At 46.2% G+C, this 23,929-nt stretch overlaps 1 long non-coding RNA gene across 1 annotated transcript; it reads right to left on the reverse strand.

Annotated features, from left to right (window-relative positions):
* Positions 1–10,017: 10,017 nt before the first annotated feature.
* Positions 10,018–11,242, reverse strand: LOC142986018 (uncharacterized). Its single transcript, XR_012960278.1, has 3 exons — positions 11,106–11,242; positions 10,449–10,535; positions 10,018–10,113 (listed from the first exon to the last, which is right to left on the reverse strand). It is a non-coding gene; the product is annotated as an uncharacterized LOC142986018 (long non-coding RNA).
* Positions 11,243–23,929: the final 12,687 nt, after the last annotated feature.

Raw genomic sequence — 23,929 nt, forward strand, 5'->3', positions numbered from 1 at the left:
CCCCCCACGATAATGTTATCCTTCTTGGTGACTTCAATGTCAACATGCTAGACGAATCAAGCTCAAAGTCGAAAAAACTCGCGGATTTTTTAAAGTAGTGTGGCCTTGAGCAAATTGTGAACCTTCCAACACATTTTATAAACGATAGTTGTTCACTTATTGATGTAGTCTGCACTGATTCGCGCTATAGGAACGTATCTGTTGATCACATAACCGACCTTGGACATCATTCCTTCGTAACGTGCCAACTTATAATTAAAAAAGACCACCCGGCAAAGAGAATGGTGATATACCGTCCTATCAAAGATATTGTTCCTGAGCTATTTGAGAGTGACCTGGGATCGATCCCTTGGGAATCCATTGGTGATCTACAAACGGTTGATGAAATGGTCTCAACATTTAACTACTACATGACCCAATTGTTCGATGCCCATGCCCCTGTTAAGCGAAGAACTTTTAAAAGTCTGCCCACCTCGTGGATTACAGACAACATAAAATGTATGTGTAGACTCCGAGATGAAGCGCGTGTCCGGTACCGTCAGACCAAGTTATCGAGTCATAAGGACTATTATTTACAACTGAAACGTCTGGTGGTACACTCAATACATTCTGAAAAGAAAGCTTACTTTAGTAGTGAGATTAATAGCCAGATGAATAACTCCCGAACTCTGTGGAGGAACCTTAAGAATCACGTGCATGCAGTGGGTCAGGATGGTACGCTCCCGGAACACTTGGAAAATCCGGACGAGATTAATAGGGCATTCTTGGATGTACCGGGTAGAAACAAAGTCACTATCTCCCAACTTACGTTCTGGGAATTTAATAGGTATGGGCCGCTTGCATTCGCCCTAAATACTGTTGATCAAACCACTATCCTCAAAATGTTTAATAGTATAGTGACGAATGCACAGGGTATTGACGGCATCAGCAGGGAAATGATACGACTCACGTTGCCGTACAGCCTTCCGGCTATAACTGCTATTGTGAACAAGTCGATATGTTCAAACACATTTCCTGGCCTTTGGCGTCATGCGATCGTACGGCCCATACCTAAAAACACAAACCCACAATCCTATAAAGATTTGCGACCTATAAGTATACTTCCCTGTCTATCCAAAATACTAGAACGAGTCGTATACAAACAGGTTATGGAGTATTTAGAGCATGAACTAATACTCCCTGAATTACAATCGGGATTTAGACAGGGTCGAGGTACAGCAACTGCCCTAGCGGATGTTGTCAGTAACATTCTGGAGGCGCGAGACCGAGAGGAGGGTACTATCCTGACACTGCTGGATTTTTCCCGGGCATTTGATGCTATAAATATATCCTTATTGCTATCCAAACTGTCCTACTATGGGTTCGGTGCAGAAACAATTAAATGGTTCAGTAGCTATCTCTCGAGTCGTACACAACATGTTGAAATACAAAAAGGGGATGGTTCTACGGTCTCCTCATCACCTCATCCCGTATCCCGGGGAATCCCACAGGGTTCGATCCTGGGACCGTTACTGTACATCATATACAGTGCAGACATCACCCAGTATATGAGAGAATGCATGTACCACATGTATGCAGATGATATTCAACTTTACCTCTCCTTAACCCTTGTACAACAACTGCTTCAGTGGACACAATAAACGGAGCATTGAGTAGAATTGCGTCATGGTCTGAAAACAATAGTTTGGTACTTAATCCGGCTAAGTCCAAGCATTTGGTATTGGGGAGCAAGAGACAGGTGAACAAAATTCTGACCGCTAGTCCTGATATTAAAATTAATGGGGAAAGAATAGCCAAGGTAGATACAGCTTATAATCTGGGCCTGACTTTTGATTCCGAGCTTCGCTTTGAACCCCATATTAACAACGTGATCAAAACCTGTTTTTATAGATTAAAAGTATTATATAAATTCCGGGAATATCTAAGCATTCCACTAAGACAAAGACTAGTAGATAGTCTAGTGCTGGCAAAACTTAATTATTGCGACACGGTCTATGGACCGTGTTTGCTATCAAGGACCGCTAAATTGATTCAAAGGGTACAAAACGCTTGCGCTAGGTTCTGTTTCCATATCCCACGTCGCAACCATGTAACTCCCTACCTCAATGAAGCTAACGTACTGAAGATGGCGGCCAGACGGAAGTTACATCTGGCAACGCTTGTGTTTAATTTAATGGGTACACATAAACCTAATTACCTCTACGGCAAACTAAATTGGAGGCAAGACCATCTCTTATACCCCGCCCGCTCCACGACGAACCCGCTGTCTGTGCCTCAGCATAGTACCGCTGCCTTTAGAGGAAGCTTCAAGTATGCTGCCACCCACTGCTGGAACAACAACCCGCCGCCGGTTCGATCTAAAAACAACAAATTAGGCTTTAAACGGGTACTCAAAAATCTCTTAATATTCGAGCAGAAATGTATACAATAATACAAGATCATTCATTTGTATATCGACGCCCATGTACGTCAGGCTGGCCCGGCCCCATGGAATTTAATAATGAGATTGTTATCAATCCAATGTACCCGGGTATACTAATATATGTAACACCTTCATTTTCAATGTAACTCTTTTTAAAAGAAATTACGTGCACTTCTTAGTGGCCGGGCCAGCCTGACGTTTTCAGCCCGGCCACCTTGTTTCCCACTAATCTACAAAAAATACTGGCAATATTGTGCTACAGATGAAATGTACCCTATAATTTATGCATATGTAACACAAAATCGAATCCTAAAATGCAATAGCATACGAAATATTAGCGGTTGCAGGTGGCCGGGCTGAAATTATTTCGTTAATATAAAACAGTAAAACTGCAACACCTACCAAAAACTAATACCAGTACATAATGAGATATAGAGATATAGAATACATGTAACGCTTTCATTTTAAATTATAATACATATTTAGAAAGAATAATCACTTGAAATTATATTTCAGCCCGGCCACCTAAAAGCGGTAATATTCCCTAAAATCTTATGCCAATTTGTACAGTAAAACCTGATACAGCTATGAAATGAAAGTTACATTCGTTTCGTTTTAGTCGTATACCTTTAAGCCTTCTGTTTGACTAGATTATCAAAATCTGAGAAACTTGCCGAAGAGTGACTATCATTTATTAACTAATTTCAGGACATTTGGTTTGTTGAGTGAAACAAAATTGGTAATTGTCATATTTTTTTAATAATCATTTTTGAAATTAGTTAGACAACATTTGTACTTATATTAATTAGGTACTATAACAATTGTTAATTATAAATAATGTAAAAAAAGGTTACACATTGATAATAACACAGTTATCAAAAAATTATAGTAATATCAATATTACCTTAACATCGAACATTCATTCATTCAGAATATTAGAAGATAATTTTTGGTTAAATACTTATTATACCTTGGTAAAAAAATCACAGATTTTCATAATGATTTTTACATCAACTTTGAATTTAAAGTTTTGAAAACTTTCAATTAAAATTATGCTAATATAATTATTACAACAATTCTTAAATAAAGTGAGAACCATAGTTCTTTCAGTGGCAGCTAATGGAAATATAGCTATGTAGTATATGTAATTTAACATAATATTAAAATCACAGCTAAAAATCACAATGTTAACTTGTATAATTAAACGTATGCTAATATAATAATCATTGCTAGCCTATATCTGGCATTTGTACTATAAGTATTTTGACTAATTCAAATTTAAATATATTGCTTATTAGAATCGTTAAAAACGTACTAATCACTTGATTATGTTATTTAATCAAGCTAAAATGTACGTCAAGGAATGTAAAAATATTAAATCCAAATTACTTTTTTTAACACTAGACTGTAAATTGTCATAACACATCCACAGATCTTGATTAAATAAATGGCATTTATAATGTCCTAGATTTTCCCCCAATACTACATATTCAATAGCACCTACAATCACATAAATATTAGTTCTAACTTTGATAGATAAAGGTATATCGTTCAATATTATTTGATCTGTTCCATTTAAATCAAAAGATATAATATTCTTTACATTATAGCTGGACAAAACAGTGCCCGGGCAATCGTGTTCACAATCCTTCGAAATAACGTCTATACAAATTAAGTCTTCTAGGGCTGATATTCCAAATGTTTTAATTACGTTCATATTAATGGGTAAAAATGGTAGGTACTGTTCTTTGAAGTTGAAATGCACATTTTTCTTCGGTACATATTTTTGTAAATAGAGCGCTATAAAATAATTCTAAAATCATTTGTTCAAACAAATTTGCGACATTGCATTCACAATTTATATCTATTGTATTTTTCGAGGATAGTTTGTAGTACTTTTTACATATGGTATTTCTTAGTTCGTATACTGCGGCTTCAGATATGTTTTTGTTACCTATAAATTGTATATAATTACATAACATATTATTATTATTTTCAGTCTGATCTATTTCTAATTTAGTTATTAAATATCTTACGACTTAGGTTGGGACGCGACACAGGCGCCGTCTAAAAATCGGTGGTAGCGTCTGTGAACTATTATCTTTGTATGGTTATGTTGTGAAGCCAAAAACGGAGAAAATATATATAGGTTTAGGTATTATGTATCCAACAATTATTATGTGTGATTTATACTACTTAGTTTATTAATAAAAATATCATAGTAACGCATTTTGTTTCACTCAACAAACCAAATGTCCTGAAATTAGTTAATAAATGATAGTCACTCTTCGGCAAGTTTCTCAGATTTTGATAATCTAGTCAAACAGAAGGCTTAAAGGTATACGACTAAAACGAAACGAATGTAACTTTCATTTCATAGCTGTATCAGGTTTTACTGTACAAATTGGCATAAGATTTTAGGGAATATTACCGCTTTTAGGTGGCCGGGCTGAAATATAATTTCAAGTGATTATTCTTTCTAAATATGTATTATAATTTAAAATGAAAGCGTTACATGTATTCTATATCTCTATATCTCATTATGTACTGGTATTAGTTTTTGGTAGGTGTTGCAGTTTTACTGTTTTATATTAACGAAATAATTTCAGCCCGGCCACCTGCAACCGCTAATATTTCGTATGCTATTGCATTTTAGGATTCGATTTTGTGTTACATATGCATAAATTATAGGGTACATTTCATCTGTAGCACAATATTGCCAGTATTTTTTGTAGATTAGTGGGAAACAAGGTGGCCGGGCTGAAAACGTCAGGCTGGCCCGGCCACTAAGAAGTGCACGTAATTTCTTTTAAAAAGAGTTACATTGAAAATGAAGGTGTTACATATATTAGTATACCCGGGTACATTGGATTGATAACAATCTCATTATTAAATTCCATGGGGCCGGGCCAGCCTGACGTACATTCGACGCCCTCAAGCAATAACCCAGTAATCGCAAATCTCAAATTTTTCAGGAGAAATTATTTAGTGTTTTTTGGCTATATCTTATCAGTGAATCAATGTTATGCCATGATAGATACACCAAATGAAAGGTATTCTTTTATAGAGTAACCTTATAGTAACGGAATTAAATTAGGTATGAATTATAAAGATGAATTCTGTAATATCAACTTACAAGATTATTGCGGTATTTTTTTATATTGACTAATGCAGTAATGATTATTTACTTGGTCATTTATGCAATTTTTTCAAAGAAGAGAGTAACAGTAAAGTTATGTAACTGGATTATTGCCGTGTAATCTAAACCGTCTCTAAATAGTAAAATCCGAGTACCACAATGTACTTTTATGTACATGAATGTATTCATCGTATGTTGATATTTTCTGAAAGTATTGTCAAGAGGATTATGAAACAAAACTACACATAACTACAAACATAAAAATGACATTTATTAACCTTTTCACCGCCAGAGTAATATTGAAAATCGGTGTTCCCCACGCCAAGCAATAAATTCCTTCGTTTATACCTACAAAATAATAGTCACGGGAAAAGTGTATATCGATAAAACTTCGATTAATTTTACGTGTTCTTATATTATGAGTAAAAATTGCATAAAAGTACCACAAAATTTTATTGAATTTCTCCCATGTGTCAACTTTACACTACTCAGTACTCATTACCCAAAAATAACAATGATATACACGAACAATTTGCATAAAAAAAGTACTTAATTCAAATATTTTATTCAAAAAGTCACAGCACTAATCCCAGTTGTGACGACACCTTTTGACGTTAAGAAACGCCACTGGCGTGGTCAGCGCTGCGATTTCAAATTTTGCCGCCTTATATTAGAGATGTACCAGTGTGGCAAGTCGGAGTGAAGTATAATATATCGTTACGTTTAATCATTCATCTGAATACGTTAAATTATAATCAATACTCAATTTTGCACAATTGTTTCGTACTCGTATAAAAACGCATCAATATCTGTTGCGTAGTTTTAAAGATTTAAGCATACAAATATACTATGTAGTGATAACATATTTCTAATATTGAATAACGACAAAAGTAGTAACTATACCTAAAAGGTACAATAAACATAGATAGTACGTATTGGCATGATAACTGTGTTTTTTTGTTAGTCCTACAACATTAATAATACCTTTATTGTTTGTTTAATGTATTCAAACAATAACTTACCTCTAAATCGTCACTCCTTAAAGATTCTGCTTCAGAATATGTAACATCATCTTCTACACCTTCTAACACTCTCAACAGCTCTTCTGTCGTCATTTGACTTGAAGACATTTTTGTGGCGCAGATGGTGTACGAAAAATTTATTATACACAAGAATTTATGTACCTATTATTAATAACGTATTGCAACAACACTACGAGTGTCCAGCAGCGCGGGTGACGTCAGAGCGCGCCGTCTGATTCCGTCAGTGGCGTACGAAGCACTGTAAGGGATTCCGCTAATAGAGATGCGCGAGAGTTGCCACAAAATGATCGATTTGCACTTATTTAGTCATGAGTTTATCACTAGATATGGTAGTTTTATTACATATTTAGGTTTGTATTGAATCTAATTTAAAACATATCAGACAAAAAATTTTTTTTTCAGAAAGGAGTGAAGTATTTCAATTTGTTTTCGAAATATTGCATAAAGTGTTTAGATTGTAGTCCTTTTCCTTGCACATCACTAGTTGACGCGTCTTCACGTCTGTGGCGTGGATTTGCGGGCTAAATTTATACATTTTGCATGATGATTTACTTTGTTTTTTTTTCAGGTACAACTGTCTAATTATTATATGTCTTTGTGTAATAATGTAATAAATATGTTTAGGTAATAATAACAGGAGAAAGAAAACACTTGAAACGTATTGTTGTATGTTTATTTTGAACTATAAAAAAGTGATATTTTTGACGTGCTATCACGTCGATGGCGTCGTGAGCGATTTTCAATTTTACGTCTCTTAACGTCCGTGGCGGTGAAAAGGTTAAAAAAAAACAAATACGCATCAAAACAACAATATAATCAGACTTCTGAATTATTAAAATCAAATAAAAAAATTATAATAATGGTACTCGTAGCATAAAAATATGATAATATTAAAACTAAATGTTATCAATCGTCATTATCAGAGGATTCTTCAGTAACAATGTTAATATTATCCTGAGAACATACCAGTGATTCGTAAAAATTGTGGTAGTATCTTGGAATTGCTCCACTATGGCACAAAGATAGTAAGTCTGTGTGGAGTGCCTTGCTTATTGGAATAGGCTGATGATAAGCCGGCTCTAGAGCGATATCCTCAGTCGGTGAGCACGGTTTAGTTTTTCGTCCACGTCGTCTAATTTGGGTTGAGTGTAAGGTGTCTAACTCCAAATATTGCCCGTCAAAATCGTATTTAAAATAAACTTTCCCTGGTTGTAGGGGCGTTACGTGAACATCCATGACATCAGACCAACGGATAATATTTCCATTTGTATCTCGACGCCAATGCGCAGGACTTACTAGTTTTTTAATATTTAAAACATCAGACTGCTCAATTTCTGTTATGTTATACTTTTCTCCGGTCACTTTGGAATTTAAAATTAAATTATAAATTTGTTCCGGAGTGTAAATAACTTTATTTTTTATATTGCGTTCAATACAGGCGTGTATCGAATCACCTTCATTTTGGCTGTGTCCTGTTTCAAAAAATCTGTGCGTTATGGATAGTTGTAAAGTTTTTGCAGCATAGACATATAAGGCGAAAATGTATCTATTTTTGTTTTGGCCATAACACCCATCAGAGTAGAATGATATTGTATTTATTCCTTTTTCACGTTCAGATTTTAAGAAGTTCAACAAACAACTACCAATTTCCGTACAGCCTCTTTTGGCTACATGAAAATGCCACACATAGCAGTAACCTTTTTTACGTAAAGCGTCATATATTGTAAAATTGTAAACAGGGTACTTCCGTTTATAATGAAAAATCCCTACATTCGATTGAGGAATGTTTAAGACTTTTTGTAGATCAAATACTGCTACTGTGCTTTCATTTGGGTCAAATATATCTTTTTCCTCGTTTTTAATTTGCCTAATCCTTTCTTTTCTATGTAAGTGACGCAAATGATTCTCTTCTAATAGTTCTTTTTCCGAGGGAGAAGCTTGTTCATATGAAGCGCAGGTTGCACACTGGTCTTTTTTGGTTTGAAAAAAGAGTAGTTGAATTGTGTGTTAAAAACGGTTTCATATTGGCGTTTAGTTGCTACGGTAACATTCGTGTAATTTTGTTGTACAAACCAATGAGTGTACAAACGGTATAATTTTGATATGTTTAGATTTTCTGAAAGGTATTGACGATTAGAACTTTTTCTGGTAAAATGTGACTCTACTGCAGGGAATAGTTTAATATGTGCTATGATACTGAATTCTGTCTCACTGCTCATTTTGCGAGGTCTGTTTGTGTGTTTCCCTCTTTTATCATCTAAATATTCATCTGATTTAGCCTTTTCAATAGCAGTATAGATCATGGTTTCTCCAATATTTAAAGTATTTACGAAAAACTTTTTACAGACTGCCACTTCTTCACCGTCCAAAGGAAAAAAATATCTGATGGTTTGAGTAAGATTATTTTTGCGTTCTAAGGTCATTCTTTTGATATTTTCTATTTTAACGTGTCTTGTTATCTAAAGCCACTGGTTCTCTCGATTAGAGAGTCTATAAAATGTGTCAAACAAGACCTGTCGCTGGGTCAAACTAAATCTACCACCACAGTTCATCTTACATTCACAAACAGGACCAACAGACTTTTCAGAATATTTTTTTTTCGAATTATATCCTTCATAGGCATTTCCAGAGTTTTTGAGCAATTTATTTTTATTTCTACGCCACTCACTTTCATTACGTTGACGCTTTCTAGTTAGCACCTTGTCGACTTTGGAAGTAGAAGGTTCATTATCAATTATGTTTGCCGGAGTGTTATTCATATTCCTTAAACATGCGACTCCGTCATTATCCGATTCAGAATGATTTGGCGGTGATAATATCGTTTTTTGTTGTTCTTGACCTGGTCTTATATCAATACTTTTATCTTGAGTATTTTCAGTTAATGTGGCGTTTAGAAAATTGTTTGAACTGCCGATTTCTATAGAAGTTTGAGGTTGCATTGTTTCATCTAAGTCCATATTTATTGAGTTATTTGTTAAAGAAAGTAAAGGCAATAAAGTTGTTCCACTATCTAAGCTATGTTCGTTATTATTTTTATAAATAACCGTAGAAGAAGCAATGAAATCACTGTTAGCCAAAATCATTGACAGATTAGAAATGGTACCTGGAGTATTTATTGTATCTAATTTACCAAAACATTCGGAGTTTACACTTAAACCTGAAATAGAACTTGGTGTATCATAGCGTTTAATTCTTTCTGGACTTGGAATGTACTCTGAATGATCTGATGAAAAAATAGCGTCATCAGATTCGGGATAATTTTCAATATTAACTGTTTTTTTCGGTAATTCTGAAATGAAAATAATGAAAATCATCATCTTGTGTGTTTTTACATGTACGATGCACATTTTGTATGCATATTTATATACTTAAAAGTAAATAGACATCACACCTACTTCTTTGTCCGTACTTACCTCGTAAATTATAACACGCTGAACTAGTAGACGGTTCAACAGGTAAAATTTCTTCTATATTGTGATAGTTTGTTATATTTGATAATTCCTGCAGGCCTGAAAAAAAAACAATGTTTATTTCTTTAAAACATTTGTTTGTTTATTGCAGTTACTGAAATAAAGTACTGTGTTTTGTAAAAAAATTAAGAATGCTTGAATAATAAAATCAGTAATTTTAGAGGTTAATCATAACAAAATAATTGCCCTATAATGGTACTATTAAACAGGACCTTTTAATCTACTTAGACATAAAAGTTCAGAGATATATGCATAATCTTTAACGAAAAAAATATAGTATTCATTAGGTATATTAAACAACAGTAACAGTTAGTTAAGTGACAGTAGGTAGGTAAATAACGAACAAATAAAGATGTTGTATTAAAAAACCTCACCTTGTATTTCATTTGTCACACAAGACATTGGTTCTGCAGCTCTGCTATGTAAAATGGTACTTTTTAAATTTTCACGTTCATCAGAGGCTGAAATAACAATCAGAATTAATCCAAACTAATATTATAAATGCGAAAGTAACTCTGTCTGTCTGTCTTTTCTTCACGTCTAAACTACTGAACCGATTTGTGTGAAATTTGGTACAGACATAGTTTGGAACTTGAGAAAGGACATAGGCTACTTTTCATCCCGATATTCCCACGGGAACGCGGGTGAAACTGCGGGGAACAGCTAGTATAAAATAATTTTAGAAATGGTACCTAATCGAATTTATACTACCTACCTATAATATGTTATCGTATATCTTGGAAATAGATTCGTGCATAAAAAAAATAGCTCTGAGCGGGAATCGAACCCATGACCTCCTGATATAGTGGCTAAATGTTTAACCGCTACCCTACCAATGTTGTAAAAATATAAATAGTTAGGTAATATACCTACAAGTTTGTGTCTTTTCAAACAGTATATAATATAATTATATCTTAACTTATGATATAATAATTTATATAATTTATGATATAATATTTTGATTGTGTACTTTAAACATGATCGCTTCATCATCAAAATTGGTAGATATTACATATTTTTCATCAAATTACCTATACACCTGACACTGTTTCGTACATACATCGAACGTCTCCGGGAGGGCTGACTTCGGTCACCGCCCTCAAACTCGTTATCCCAGCGGAGGTGTCGTGGTCACGTCTCGCGGCCACTGCTGGGACCGAGGGCCTTGCCTTAATTGGCCGGGCCAAGAGGACTTAACCTCAATAAAAAATTTAGTTTTTAAGATCCGGTGATACCTGCCCGACCTCACCGTGTAGTAGGGTTACCCAGGTACAGGGGGCTCTGCCTGGGTGGACGGTTTATTTCCCCCATACTCGTGGGACTCTAATGGAATTCTCTTATACTAAACCAAACCAAATTGAAGAAAACAGTGGGAGGGGCGAGAAGCCCAACAGTGAGGAGATCGGGGGCAAAAAGCCCGGCAGCGTTAACTGCGCAGTGGAGGAGGGGCGGCGCACGCCCAGTTTTGTGCGCCCCTCGTCGGTGGTCGGAGGAGGAGGGGGTTCTAGGCCCCTGTCCCCCGTTGTAGTGCTGGAGCGGCTCCCCATTCATCTTGGGAGCCCCAGCGGAAGGACGAGGTCCCGCGTTGCTCAGGAGTCCAGTGTCGACTCTGACACTGGCTCCGACATGAGCGTTATTTCTGACGGCACTCAGCCGTCAGTGAGTGGTCGCCTTTGGCGAAAGAGACGTCCGCGCCCTGAGTCCGAGGAGTCGGATGGGGCGCGGAAGAAGAAGAAGGCGCCGGCGACAAGGGCGCCAGAGTCGGAGGACCCGGAGGACAAGTCTGCCAAGCAATTGGCAGACACTATCCAAAATAATTTGGAGGCAGTTGTCGCGGTCGCCGACAAGTCCGGGCACCTCAAAGGGACCTTTGTCAAGTCCCTGAAGGACGCCGCCCGGAACATCAGGTTGGCGGTGTCCGAGTTAAGTCGGCGGTCCGCGACCAATGAAAACTTGGCGCTACAAGCGCAAAATAGTCGGCTAAAGGCGGAGGTCGACCACCTGAAAAAGGAGATGGCGGCGCTGAAATCCGTCGTGGAGAACATCCACACCACCACCACCGGCGCCCAGCCCGTTATAATTGGGCAGGCGTCTCCATCCGTGGAATCCGCCATCGCCGACCTCCGCCTCATGGTGGACGCCCGTTTTGGGGCCATAGAGGCCCGGCTTCCGCCGGAGCCCCGCATCCGTCCGCCCCTGGCGGCGGACAAGAAAGCGGCAGGGGCACCTCCTGTGCCCGCCGCTAGAGCGACAAAGACGGTGGCACCTACTCCCGCCGCCAGAAAGGGCAAGGCGACAGCGCCACCAGCGCCGGCAGCAGAACCCGCCACTGCGCCAAATCCACCGGCTCCCTCGACCAAAAATGGAAAGGGGGGCAAAAAGGGCAAGCCGTCATACAGCGCAGTGGCGGCCATGCCCGCCAAAGAGGCTCCCGCAATCCCGGCGACTGCCAACGAGTGGCAGCTCGTCGGGAAGAACGGGAAAGTGGCCAAGGCGCCCAAGGAGAAGGCGCCTAAGACCGCAAAGAAGGCGTCCAAGAAGAAGGCGGCGAAGCTCCGGACTCCTAAGTCGGCTGCAGTCGTCATAACACTGCAGCCGGAGGCGGTGAAGAACGGCGCCTCCTACAAGGACGTCATTGGGGACGCAAAGGCCAAAATCAACCTGGCCGACTTGGGCATTGGCCCCAATGACGTCCGGTTCAAGGTTGCCGCCACGGGGGCTCGCATGTTTGAGCTCCCAGGAGCGTCCGGAGCCGAGAAGGCGGACGCCTTCGCGCTAAAACTGCGCGCGGTCCTCGGGGAGGACATCGTCCGCGTGTCCAAGCCCACTAAAACCGCCGAACTAAGGATTACGGGCCTGGACGACTCTGCATCCCCGGAGGAAGTAAAAGCCGCCCTCTCTAGGGCCGGCGAGTGCCCAGCGGACTCAGTCCGGCTGGGCCAGATCCGCCTCGGCCCTCACGGCGGCGGATCTATTTGGGCCTGCTGCCCAGTCGCGGCGGCCAAGAAGATCGTAGATGGCCGCCGCCTTTTGATCGGTTGGGTGTCGGCGCGGGTGGAACTTCTCCCCCCACGCGAGCGCCGTTGCTATCGCTGCCTTGAAGGCGGCCACGTCTGTGCGCGGTGCACATCTGAGGTCGATAGGAGCGGCACGTGCTTCCGATTTCCGAACTGTGCCGTCTGCGCCGCGGCAGGCAAGCCGGCGGCGCACGTGGTGGGGAGCAAAGCCTGCGCCCCACCAAAGGCAAAGAAGAAGGGGAATATGGGGGAAAACCCCAAAAAGAAAAATAAGAAGAAGAAGAGCAAGAAGACTGCGAAGAAGGCCAAGGCCGCTTCGCAGTCGTCAGACCGGCCCGCGGCTTCTGACGCCGCCGAAGTGCCGGCAGACGTGGTGGAGATGGAGACCCAACAGTAATGGCTCTCCATCTCCTCCAAACGAACTTGAACCACTGTGCCAGGGCCCAGGATCTCTTCTCCCAAAGCCTGGCACAGTGGTCGATAAAGTTGGCAGTGGCGGCAGAGCCGTACTTTGTTCCGCCCAGGGATGACTGGGCGGGTGATTTAGACGGCTCAGTAGCCGTAGTCTCCCCGGCCGCCGTCGGAGTTCCGCCCCTCGTGCCCACAGCGAGGGGCCATGGTTATGTGGCGGTCACATGGGGAGACATAGTCGTCGTCGGCATATATTTCTCGCCAAACCGGAGCCTGGCCGAATTCGAGGCGTTTCTCGCGCGGATCGGCACCGTGGTCGGCCGTGATAGGTCTCGCCCCGCCTTGGTCCTGGGGGACTTCAATGCCAAATCCACGGCTTGGGGTTCCCCCTCTACGGACGCGCGGGGCGAGGAAGTCGAAGATTGGTTGGCGGCCACGGGCCTTGTTGTCTTGAACCGGGGTGCCGTGGACACGTGCGTGCGCCAGCGGGGTGGGTCCATAGTGGACCTTACATTTGCCACCCCCGCACTTGCGCCCCGTGTCCAGTCCTGGAGAGTCCTCGAGGGGGTTGAGACACTATCTGACCACAGATACATTCGGTTCAGCATCTCCCCGGTCACCTCGAGGGCCTTGCCTAACCAGGATGCCCCGGTCGAAGTCGGACCGCGCTGGTCCCTGAAACGCCTCGACAAAGAGGCGCTAGTCGAAGCCTCCATCGTCGACGCCTGGATTTCACAGGCGTCAGAAGATCGACCCGTCGACGTGGAGGCGGAAGCGGACAGGCTCCGGGCAGACATGACCCGCGTCTGCGATATTGCGATGCCCCGCGTCCGGTTCTGTCCCGGACGGCGGAGGGTATATTGGTGGTCGGCGGAAATCGCGCAGTTGCGCAAAAATTGTACTGCGGCACGCCGCCGCTACCAACGCCTCCGCAGGAGGCGTCGCCGACCCCCAGACGCGGAGTCACAAGAGGCGGAGCTGTACGAGAGGTACAGAGCGGCGAAGAAGGCCCTGTCCACAGAAATCTGCAGGGCCAAAACCGCCGCCTGGGGCACTCTTCTGGAGACACTGGATACGGATCCATGGGGACGCCCGTATCGCTGGGTCAGGGGCAAACTTCGCCCCTGGGCCCCCCCACTTACGCAGAGTCTCCAGCCCCAGGTGGTCGAGAACGTGGTGTCCGCTCTGTTCCCTCTCAGGACGGCACACATCCCGCCGCCCATGGCTCCGCCGGGCGAGACGCCGACGACGACGGAAGAGGAGGAGGAGGAAATCCCCCCGGTGACCCGGGTAGACCTGAGGGTGGCGGTGCAACGCCTCGCGGCTAAGAACACCGCCCCAGGGCCCGACGGCATTCCAGGCCGAGCGTGGGTCCTGGCTCGAGTGGCCCTCGAGCCCCGACTACTGGGGCTCTACAACGCGTGCATCGAGAGGGGCGAGTTCCCGGCACCGTGGAAGACCGGGAAGCTCGTCCTGTTGAAGAAGGAGGGGCGCCCCGCGGACTCGCCGTCCGCGTACCGGCCCATCGTGTTGCTGGACGAGGTGGGCAAGCTCTTCGACCGCATTCTTGCAGACCGCCTCGTCGCACACCTAAGTTGTGTTGGGCCAGACCTAGCGGAACAACAATTTGGGTTCCGCAAAGGGCGCTCCACGATTGATGCGATCGCACGCGTCAGGGCCCTGGCGGAGGACGCAGTAGCCCAGGGAGAGGTCGTCTTGGCGGTGTCACTCGACATCGCCAACGCCTTCAACACCGATGAAGTACCTTGGATTGACTCTCGACGGCCGATGGGACTTCACAGCCCATTTCAGTCGGCTGGCCCCCAAACTCGTAGGTGCAGCGGGCGCACTATCTCGCCTGCTGCCGAACCTCGGGGGGCCAAACAACACCTGCCGACGGCTGTACGCCGGGATCGTGCGGTCAATGGCCCTATATGGCTCTCCCATCTGGGCCAATGCCCTGTCGGCCAAAAACATCGCCGCCCTGCGACGTCCGCAGCGCGTGATGGCCGTCAGGGCCGTGAGAGGCTACCGCACGATCTCCTTCGAAGTGGCGTGCCTACTGGCCGGAACGCCGCCGTGGGACTTGGACGCGAAGGCCCTTGCGTCACTCTATACATGGCGTGAGGAGGCCCGAGGCGGAGGCTCACTGCCAGCGCCTCAAGAAATCGAGGCGCGGAGAGCAGAGCTCCGCCAAGATGTCCTGGCGGCGTGGAAGCGGCGACTAGAAGACCCCAGCGCCGGCCTCGTCACTATCGAGGCCGTGCGGCCGGCGGTCACGGAGTGGCTGAAGAGAGGGCACGGCGCGCTCACATATCGGCTGACACAGGTCTTGACCGGACATGGTTGTTTCGGCAAGTACCTGTGTCGTATAGGCCGTGAGCAGACGCCGTGCCATCATTGTGGTGACTGCCCCGACACGGCGCTGCATACGCTGGCACACTGCCAGGCGTGGTCGTCGCAGCGCCGTCAATTGACCGGGGTGGTCGGGAGCGACCTCTCGCTCTCGGCTGTGGTTCTGTCCATGGTCGGGAGCGAGGCAGCGTGGTCGGCCGTCGCCTCATTCTGTGAAGAGGTCATTTCCCTCAAAGAGGCGGCGGAACGGGAGCGAGAAGTCAACGCTCCCCTCCCTTCCCGCGCAAGACGCACTGGGCGTCGTAGGCGCCGGGACGATCTCCGGCCCCCGTGACGCGGACCTGTGGGCGGCGGAGGCGGAACGCTCCGTCGCCTGGACAGGGAACAGGTCCGAGAGGTGGGGAGTGCGCTGTGTGTTCCTGGCGCACCCCCGTGAAGTGGAGAGTTAGGGGGGGGCAACCATCATGCCCGCCCCCGCTCGAAGTAGGGCCCGCATCCAAAGCGGGCCGTCACCGGCTGGGACGCGGAGTATCCGGTTGGAGGTACCGCGTCCTGGCCACGTTATGGTGACTGTAGAAGGAACACCGTCAGGTTTTTAGTCGGTTTGCCCACCGCCTGCCCCAGCAGTCTCGAGTGCTATGCCTCAGATGGGGGAGCTGCTGGAGGAGTTTAGGCGATCAATTATAGCCTCGGTGGGGACAATGATTAATGCCCGCTTCGAGGGCATCGAAGAGCGCCTCCTCCCGGAGACGAGGATTCGCCCACCTCTAAGGGCGGACAGGGCTCCGGTGGGGCCAGTTGGCACCCCGGCGTCGGTGCCGGTGCCGGTCTCGGCTCCTGTTGCGGCGGAGTCTACTCCCGCTGCGAAAAAGGCGGGGAAAAAGTCGGGGAAAAAGGGAAATAAAAAGGGGGTAAACCATCCCCCGGTCCCCGAACTGCCGGCGGTTCCTCCAACTCCGGAGGCGATGGAGACCACACCTGTTGCGGGTCCCTCGAACCCAGCTACAACTTGGACGGAGGTGGTCAAGAAGGGAAAGGGTAAGGGGAAAAAGTCTTCCCCCTCCACGGCGGCACAGAAATCGGCCTCCCAGGCGGCTAAAAAGAACCAGCGGGCCAAGCCTAAACTGACCGCCCCAAAGACGGCCGCGGTACTGGTCACCCTCAACACGGAGGCTGCCACCAAGGGAGTCACCTATGCTCAGCTTATGGAGGGGGCGGAAGAGGCGGTGAACCCGGCGGACCTGGGCATTGAGTCTGTCCACTTCCGCCGATCCGCCACAGGGGCCCGGATCATAGAGATCCCAGGCGCCCAAAGCCAGGACAAGTTGAAGGTTGCCCTCGACGGGGTTGCCGAGGTAGCGGTCCCCGTCAAATGCGCCGATCTGCGGGTGCTGGGGCTTGGGGATACGGCCACCGTTGAAAAGGTGGCCATCGCGGTGTCTCGTGCCGGGGGGTGTCTGGTGGACCAGGTCAAGGTCCACCCAATCACCACAGGCCCCGATGGAATGGGCTCGTGCATTGTCGAGTGCCCGGTGGCGGCCACCAAGACTATATCTAAGGCGGCCAAATTAATAGTGGGATGGACCTCCGCAACGGTCCGATTACTAGAGCAGCGGCCTCTCCGCTGCTACAAGTGTTTGGGCGTTGGCCATACAAGGCCGACATGTCCCTCCCCAGTCGACCGCAGCAAAATATGCTTCCGGTGCGGCGAGGAGGGCCATAAAACTGCGGCCTGCAAATCCGCAACCATGCGGTGCAGCGTTTGCGCTGCGGCCGGAAAGCCGGCCGGACATTTAATGGGGGGGAGGCTCTGCGCTCCCCCCACGGTAAAAGGAAGGTCGGGCGTGGGGGCGTGGAGAGCTCCCACCGCCTCGACTCGACCAGCGAGGGCAGACAGGGAGGCTAGCATGTCAGAATAATAATGGATTGTAGTCGACATGCTAGCTTCCTACAGGCGAATCTCAACCACTGTGCGAGGGCACAGGATCTCCTCCTTCAATCCCTCGCGCAGTGGCAGGTACATGTGGCGGTAGCTTGCGAGCCGTATTTCATCCCCCCCCATTCTAACTGGGCCGGGGACCTCGACGGTTCAGTGGCGGTGGTGGCCCGGATGGGTGTTGGCCCCCCTCTTGTTGTCATCGAAAGGGGGGCAGGTTACGTCGTGGTGAGCTGGGGGGAGTACACCATCGTTGGGGTGTACTTCTCCCCCAACCGCTCCCTGGCAGAGTTCGAGACATTCCTGGACTCTGTCAGGGCAGCCGTATTTCGTAGGTCGCCGGGGTCTATCTTGGTTCTCGGCGACTTCAACGCGAAGTCCCGGGCGTGGGGCTGCCCCGCCACGGACGGGAGGGGGGAGGCGGTCCAGGTATGGGGACTCCTCTCCGGGCTGTCCCGAACTTAAGCCGGCTCGACAAGGAGCTGGCGGAGGAGGCGGCCATCGTTCACCGATGGTTCGCCCCCAGGCCGGAGGAGGGAGCCGGCACGGAGGTGTTGGCCGGTCGGATGCACACCATCCTCACTGAGGTGTGTGATTCGGCCATGCCGAGGGCGCGACGTCGACCACCACGCAAGTCCGTCTACTGGTGGACTCCAGAGATAGCCGAGCTGAGACAATCGGCCAACAGAGCCCGAAGAGCGCACGCACGATGTCGGACGCGCAACCGGCGAGCTCCGGACCGGGAGGGAGCCGATATTGAACTTGCGGAATTGTGGGAACAGTACGGAGCTGCCAAGCGAACCTTACAACTGGCCATAAGTCAGGCCAAATCGGCCGCCTTTGAAGAGATCCTGGCGGACCTAGATAGGGACCCGTGGGGGCGTCCCTACCGTACAGCCCGGAAGAAATTACGGAATCTCGGCGCCCCGTTAACGGAGACCCTTCAGCCGGATCTTCTCGGCAGGGTGGTGGGCGAACTGTTCCCCAATTCGCCGGGACACATGCCCCCGGTGATGGCTCCTCCTGCGCTGGAGCCCGCAGAGGAAGAGGCTCCCCCCTCAATTTCGGAGGAAGAGATGGAGCTGGCCCTGGACCGACTTCGTGGCAGGAAAACGGCTCCGGGGCCTGACGGCGTTCCGGGACGAGTGCTGGCGGTAGCGCTAAAACATCTTGAAGAACAGCTTCGGGGACTCTTCAATGCATGCATTAGCAGAGGAGAGTTCCCGAAGCAGTGGAAGGTCGGGCGGTTGTGCTTGCTCCCGAAAGGGGGAGATCGGTCCCCTGACTCCCCCTCGGCATACAGGCCGATTGTTTTGCTGGATGAGACGGGCAAGATGCTGGAGAAAATAATCGCATCTCGTCTCGTCCAGCACTTGGATGTGGTTGGGCCCCAACTCTTAGAGGCCCAGTACGGATTCAGGGCAGGGCGGTCCACTATAGACGCCCTGACCACCCTGAAAGAGATCAGCAAAGGAGCGGTTGCGGATGGAGACGTCGTCCTGGGGGTATCGCTGGATGTGGCGAATGCCTTCAACAGCATTCCGTTTGAGACCATAATGGAGGCACTCCGGTACCATGGGGTGCCCCCCTACCTCCGGAAGCTGTTGGGGGCGTACCTCCAGGACAGACAAATTGTATGGGAAGGCCGAGACGGAAGGCGGTATGCGCGGCAAATGACGTGCGGTGTTCCACAGGGGTCGGTTCTGGGTCCGACCCTGTGGAACATCGGATATGATTGGCTCCTTCGGGGGCCAGTCCCCCCCGGTGCAAAAATAATCGGATATGCGGACGACACCTTCGTAGCAGCCCGGGGTGGGACTTATGAGGAGGCGGCGCGACTGGCCACAATCGCCGTGTCACTGGTGGTGGACCGGCTCGCGCTCTTAGGTCTGAGGGTCTCCTTGACGAAAACGGAGGCCCTCCTATTTCACGGACCGCGGAGGGGACCCCCACAGAACGCGCGCATAGTTGTCCAAGGAGTGGAAGTGCCGGTGAAGGCCCAACTGAAATATCTGGGCCTCACCTTGGACGGAAGGTGGAACTTCGGGGCCCACTTCACACAAATGGCCCCGAAGCTAATTGCCGCAGCGGCCGCTCTAGGCCGGCTGCTACCAAACCTGGGGGGCCCGGGCTCGGCCTGCCGGCGCCTTTACACCGGAATTGTCCGGAGCATGGCGCTGTACGGTGCCCCCGTGTGGGCGGATGCTCTCACCGCTAAAAACTTAGTATTGTTGAGGAGACCCCAGAGGGTGATAGCGGTGAGAACGATCAGGGGGTACCGTACCATCTCGTGGACGGCGGCCACCCTACTGGCGGGCGATCCCCCCTGGGAACTACAGGCAGGGGTCTTGTCGCGGGTATATTCCTGCAGAGCGGAGGCGCGTACGCGGGGCGAACGCCCAGACTATGATGAAGTACGGAGGATCAGGTCAGAGGCGCAAACGGACCTGGTCAGAAGATGGGACGAACAACTGCGGTCCCCAGTCGCTGGCCGGGACACGGTGGAGGCGATTCAGCCACACCTGTCCCGTTGGTTGAATAGGAAGTGGGGGGTTCTGTCCTTCCGGCTGGTGCAGGTACTTACCGGACACGGTTGTTTCGGTAAGTACCTGCACCAGATTGCGGGCCGGGAACCATCACCGGTTTGCCATGAATGTGGTGCACAGCAAGATTGAAAGTTTGAAGCAATAGTAGCACCACAAGGAGATGACTACAAATACTACACTGTGACAGCCAAGCTTTCAAAATAATACAGGTTAGCGATATCATCACCAGCCCACCGGCAACCGAAAAATACAAGGCCATCAAGGAACGTCTAATCGGTTGCTACGAAGAATCAGACGACCGTCAACTCCAGAAATTACTATCAGAAATGGAGCTCGGCGATCAAAAACCTTCACACCTTCTACGCAAAATGCGAGTGCTGAGTAAGGAAAAAATCGGCGACGACACCATCAAACTCCTATGGTTGAGGCTTTTACCTCCATCCGTAACCACGGTCCTGGCTGTCACAGAAAATATGGACGTCAACAAAATGAGCGAAATCGCCGACAAAATATTAGCAAACTCAAAACTTACAGAAGTGTCAGCTGTGAATCAAAACAAAACAAATGACGACACAATGACGTGCATATTAGCGCAGTTAGCAAATATGCGAGTGGAACTAAATGCAATTCAGAAAGGTCACAAAGACTATCGACGCAGCGGTCAAGATTATTACAATCGTCAGCATTATCCATTAAGGTCAAGATCAAGAGCAAACAGCCGGGAAAGAAGACACCTTTGTTTTTATCACGATAAATTCAGAAAATACGCGAAGAAATGCGTAAAACCTTGTGATTGGAAACAGGAAACAAACTCAGGAAATCAGGGAAACTAATCCAAGCACAGACTACGGCGGAACTCTGTGCTATCCACCCGTCCAACCGCCTCACTATTACCGACCGAAAAAGTGGTATTAGATATTTGATTGCCACGGGAGCAAACATATCAGTTATAAGCAAGCCACAGAGTCGCATAATCGCACAAAACGAACGTTATACACTCTATGCCGCAAACGGAACAAAAATCAAGACATACGGCGAAAAAACACTTACATTGAACTTGGGACTACGAAGAAGTTTTAAATGGAACTTCGTTATTGCCGACGTAACACAATCAATTATCGGAGCCGACTTTTTAGAGCATTTTAAATTATTAGTCGACATAGCTGGTCGGAAACTAATAGATAGGGTAACTGAGCTGACAACGCCGGCAACCCTAATCACATCGACGCAGCAAACAATACGCACTATTGACGTTGGAATCGACACACGCATCACCCAAATATTAAAAAAATACGAAGATATTACGAAACCGTCCTCACCCAGCTCTACTCCAAAACACAAGATTAAGCATCACATTGTAACAAAAGGACCGCCAGTATCAGCACGCGCAAGACCACTACCCCCGGATAAATACCACATAGCAAAAAAGGAATTTCAAAATATGATGGAGCTGGGAATTTGTCGCCCCTCGGACAGCCAAGAATGGTGAATGGAGACCATGTGGAGATTATCGAAGGCTCAATAGCACGACAGTACCGGATAAATACCCCCTTTCACGATTAACAGATTTCACTTACATATTAGAAAATAAGAAAATATTCATCAAAATCGATATCCGGAAGGCTTACCATTGTATTCCCGTAGAAGACGTGGAGAAAACCGCTATAATCACTCCTTTTGGACTTTTTGAATTCCCTAGAATGCCCTTTGGTTTACGCAATGCAGCTCAAACTTTCCAACGATTCATGGATTCGCTATTTAGAGATTTGGATTTTGTATTCGTTTTTATCGACGATTGTTTAATCGCCTCGGAAAATGAAATAACACATATTCAGCAACTGGATACAGTTTTCAGGCGTTTACAGGAAAACGGTATTACTATTAATCTCGAAAAATGTGATTTTCTCAAAAACGAAATGGACTTTTTAGGCTATCACATAACTAGCCAAGGAATACGTCCAACAGAAGAGAAATACAAGGCAATAGTGGAATTCCCTAAACCGAAGACAATCAAAGAATTAAGAACATTTTTAGGCATGATTAATTTCTACAGAAACAACCTTCCACACGCCGCTCAATATCAAAACATCCTAAACGACTACCTGCATATCTCAAAAAAGAACGATAACTCTCCTATTCCTTGGACAACAGACGCCGAAAAAGCTTTTGAAAAATGCAAGGAAAACATTATGAACGCAGCATTGACAGTGCACCCTTCACGCACGGCCACACTGGCACTCATGACGGACGCCAGCTCTACCTGTGTTGGCGCAGTTCTACAACAAAAAAATGGACGCATTTGGGAACCATTAGGATTTTTTTCAAGAAAACTAAGTGATACACAACAGAAATACTCAACATTCGATAGAGAATTACTCGGGATATATATGGCAGTCAAACATTTTCAAAGATTAATCGAAGGAAGAGAATTCACGATTTTTACGGATCATCGACCTTTGACTTACGTATTTTCTCAAAAATCGTCACCCAACGATACACCACGAAGAATACGTCAATTAGATTTTATTTCACAATATTCTACCAATATTCAACACATAAGCGGACGTGACAATATTGTCGCAGACGCACTATCACGTATAGAAAAAATAGATATGCCATCACCAATCAATTACGCTGAATTAGCAAAATGTCAACTCAGCGACCAAGAATTAATAAGACTTCGTGACAATAAGAAATTGTTATTCAGAAACATCAAACTTCCGGGTTCTACAAAAAACATCAGTTGCGACGTATCTACTGGAAAAAATCGCCCTTATTTACCGGAAAAATTCCGAAGACAAGTTTTTGACGTCATCCACGGACTAAGCCATCCTGGGAAAAAAACTACAAGAAAGATGATAACGCAAAGATATTTATGGCCATCTATGAACAAAGACATTAACAACTGGTGTAGATCATGCATAGCTTGTCAAAAGTCAAAAGTGCAACGCCACACAATATCACCGGTCGGAAATTTCATGCCATCGCAGCGTTTCGAACATTTACACATAGATATCGTCGGACCGTTACCTATTTCTCAAGGAAAACGATATCTAATCACAATTATAGATCGCTGTACCTCATGGCCGGAAGTATTTCCCGTGGAAGACATTACAGCCGAAACGGTGGCTCGCACACTATATGAGGGATGGATTTCAAGATTCGGATGTCCCGTACGTATCACTATAGACCAAGGACGACAATTCGAATCAAGAATATTCGAATCACTTTCACAATTTTTGGGAGTACATAGAATTAGGACAACGCCTTATCACCCACAATCTAATGGAATGATAGAAAGGTTCCATAGAACTTTAAAAGCAGCACTCACAACCAGGGAATCCAACGCTAACTGGGTGAATGAAATTCCATCCGTCTTACTCGGTTTGCGCAGCTGTGTACGAGAAGACACAGGATACAGTGCGGCGGAAATGATTTACGGAACACCCATCACTCTCCCTGGAGAATTTTTTGAACCATCACACCAAAATTCAACGTACGAAGAATTCATCAAAAGTATCCAACGGGACATTACACACATGACGTCAATTCCAAAACGCAAAAAACATAGTGCAACCATTTTTATTCAC

The sequence above is a fragment of the Anticarsia gemmatalis genome, chromosome W (assembly GCF_050436995.1).
Source record: "Anticarsia gemmatalis isolate Benzon Research Colony breed Stoneville strain chromosome W, ilAntGemm2 primary, whole genome shotgun sequence".
NCBI lineage: Eukaryota > Metazoa > Arthropoda > Insecta > Lepidoptera > Erebidae > Anticarsia > Anticarsia gemmatalis.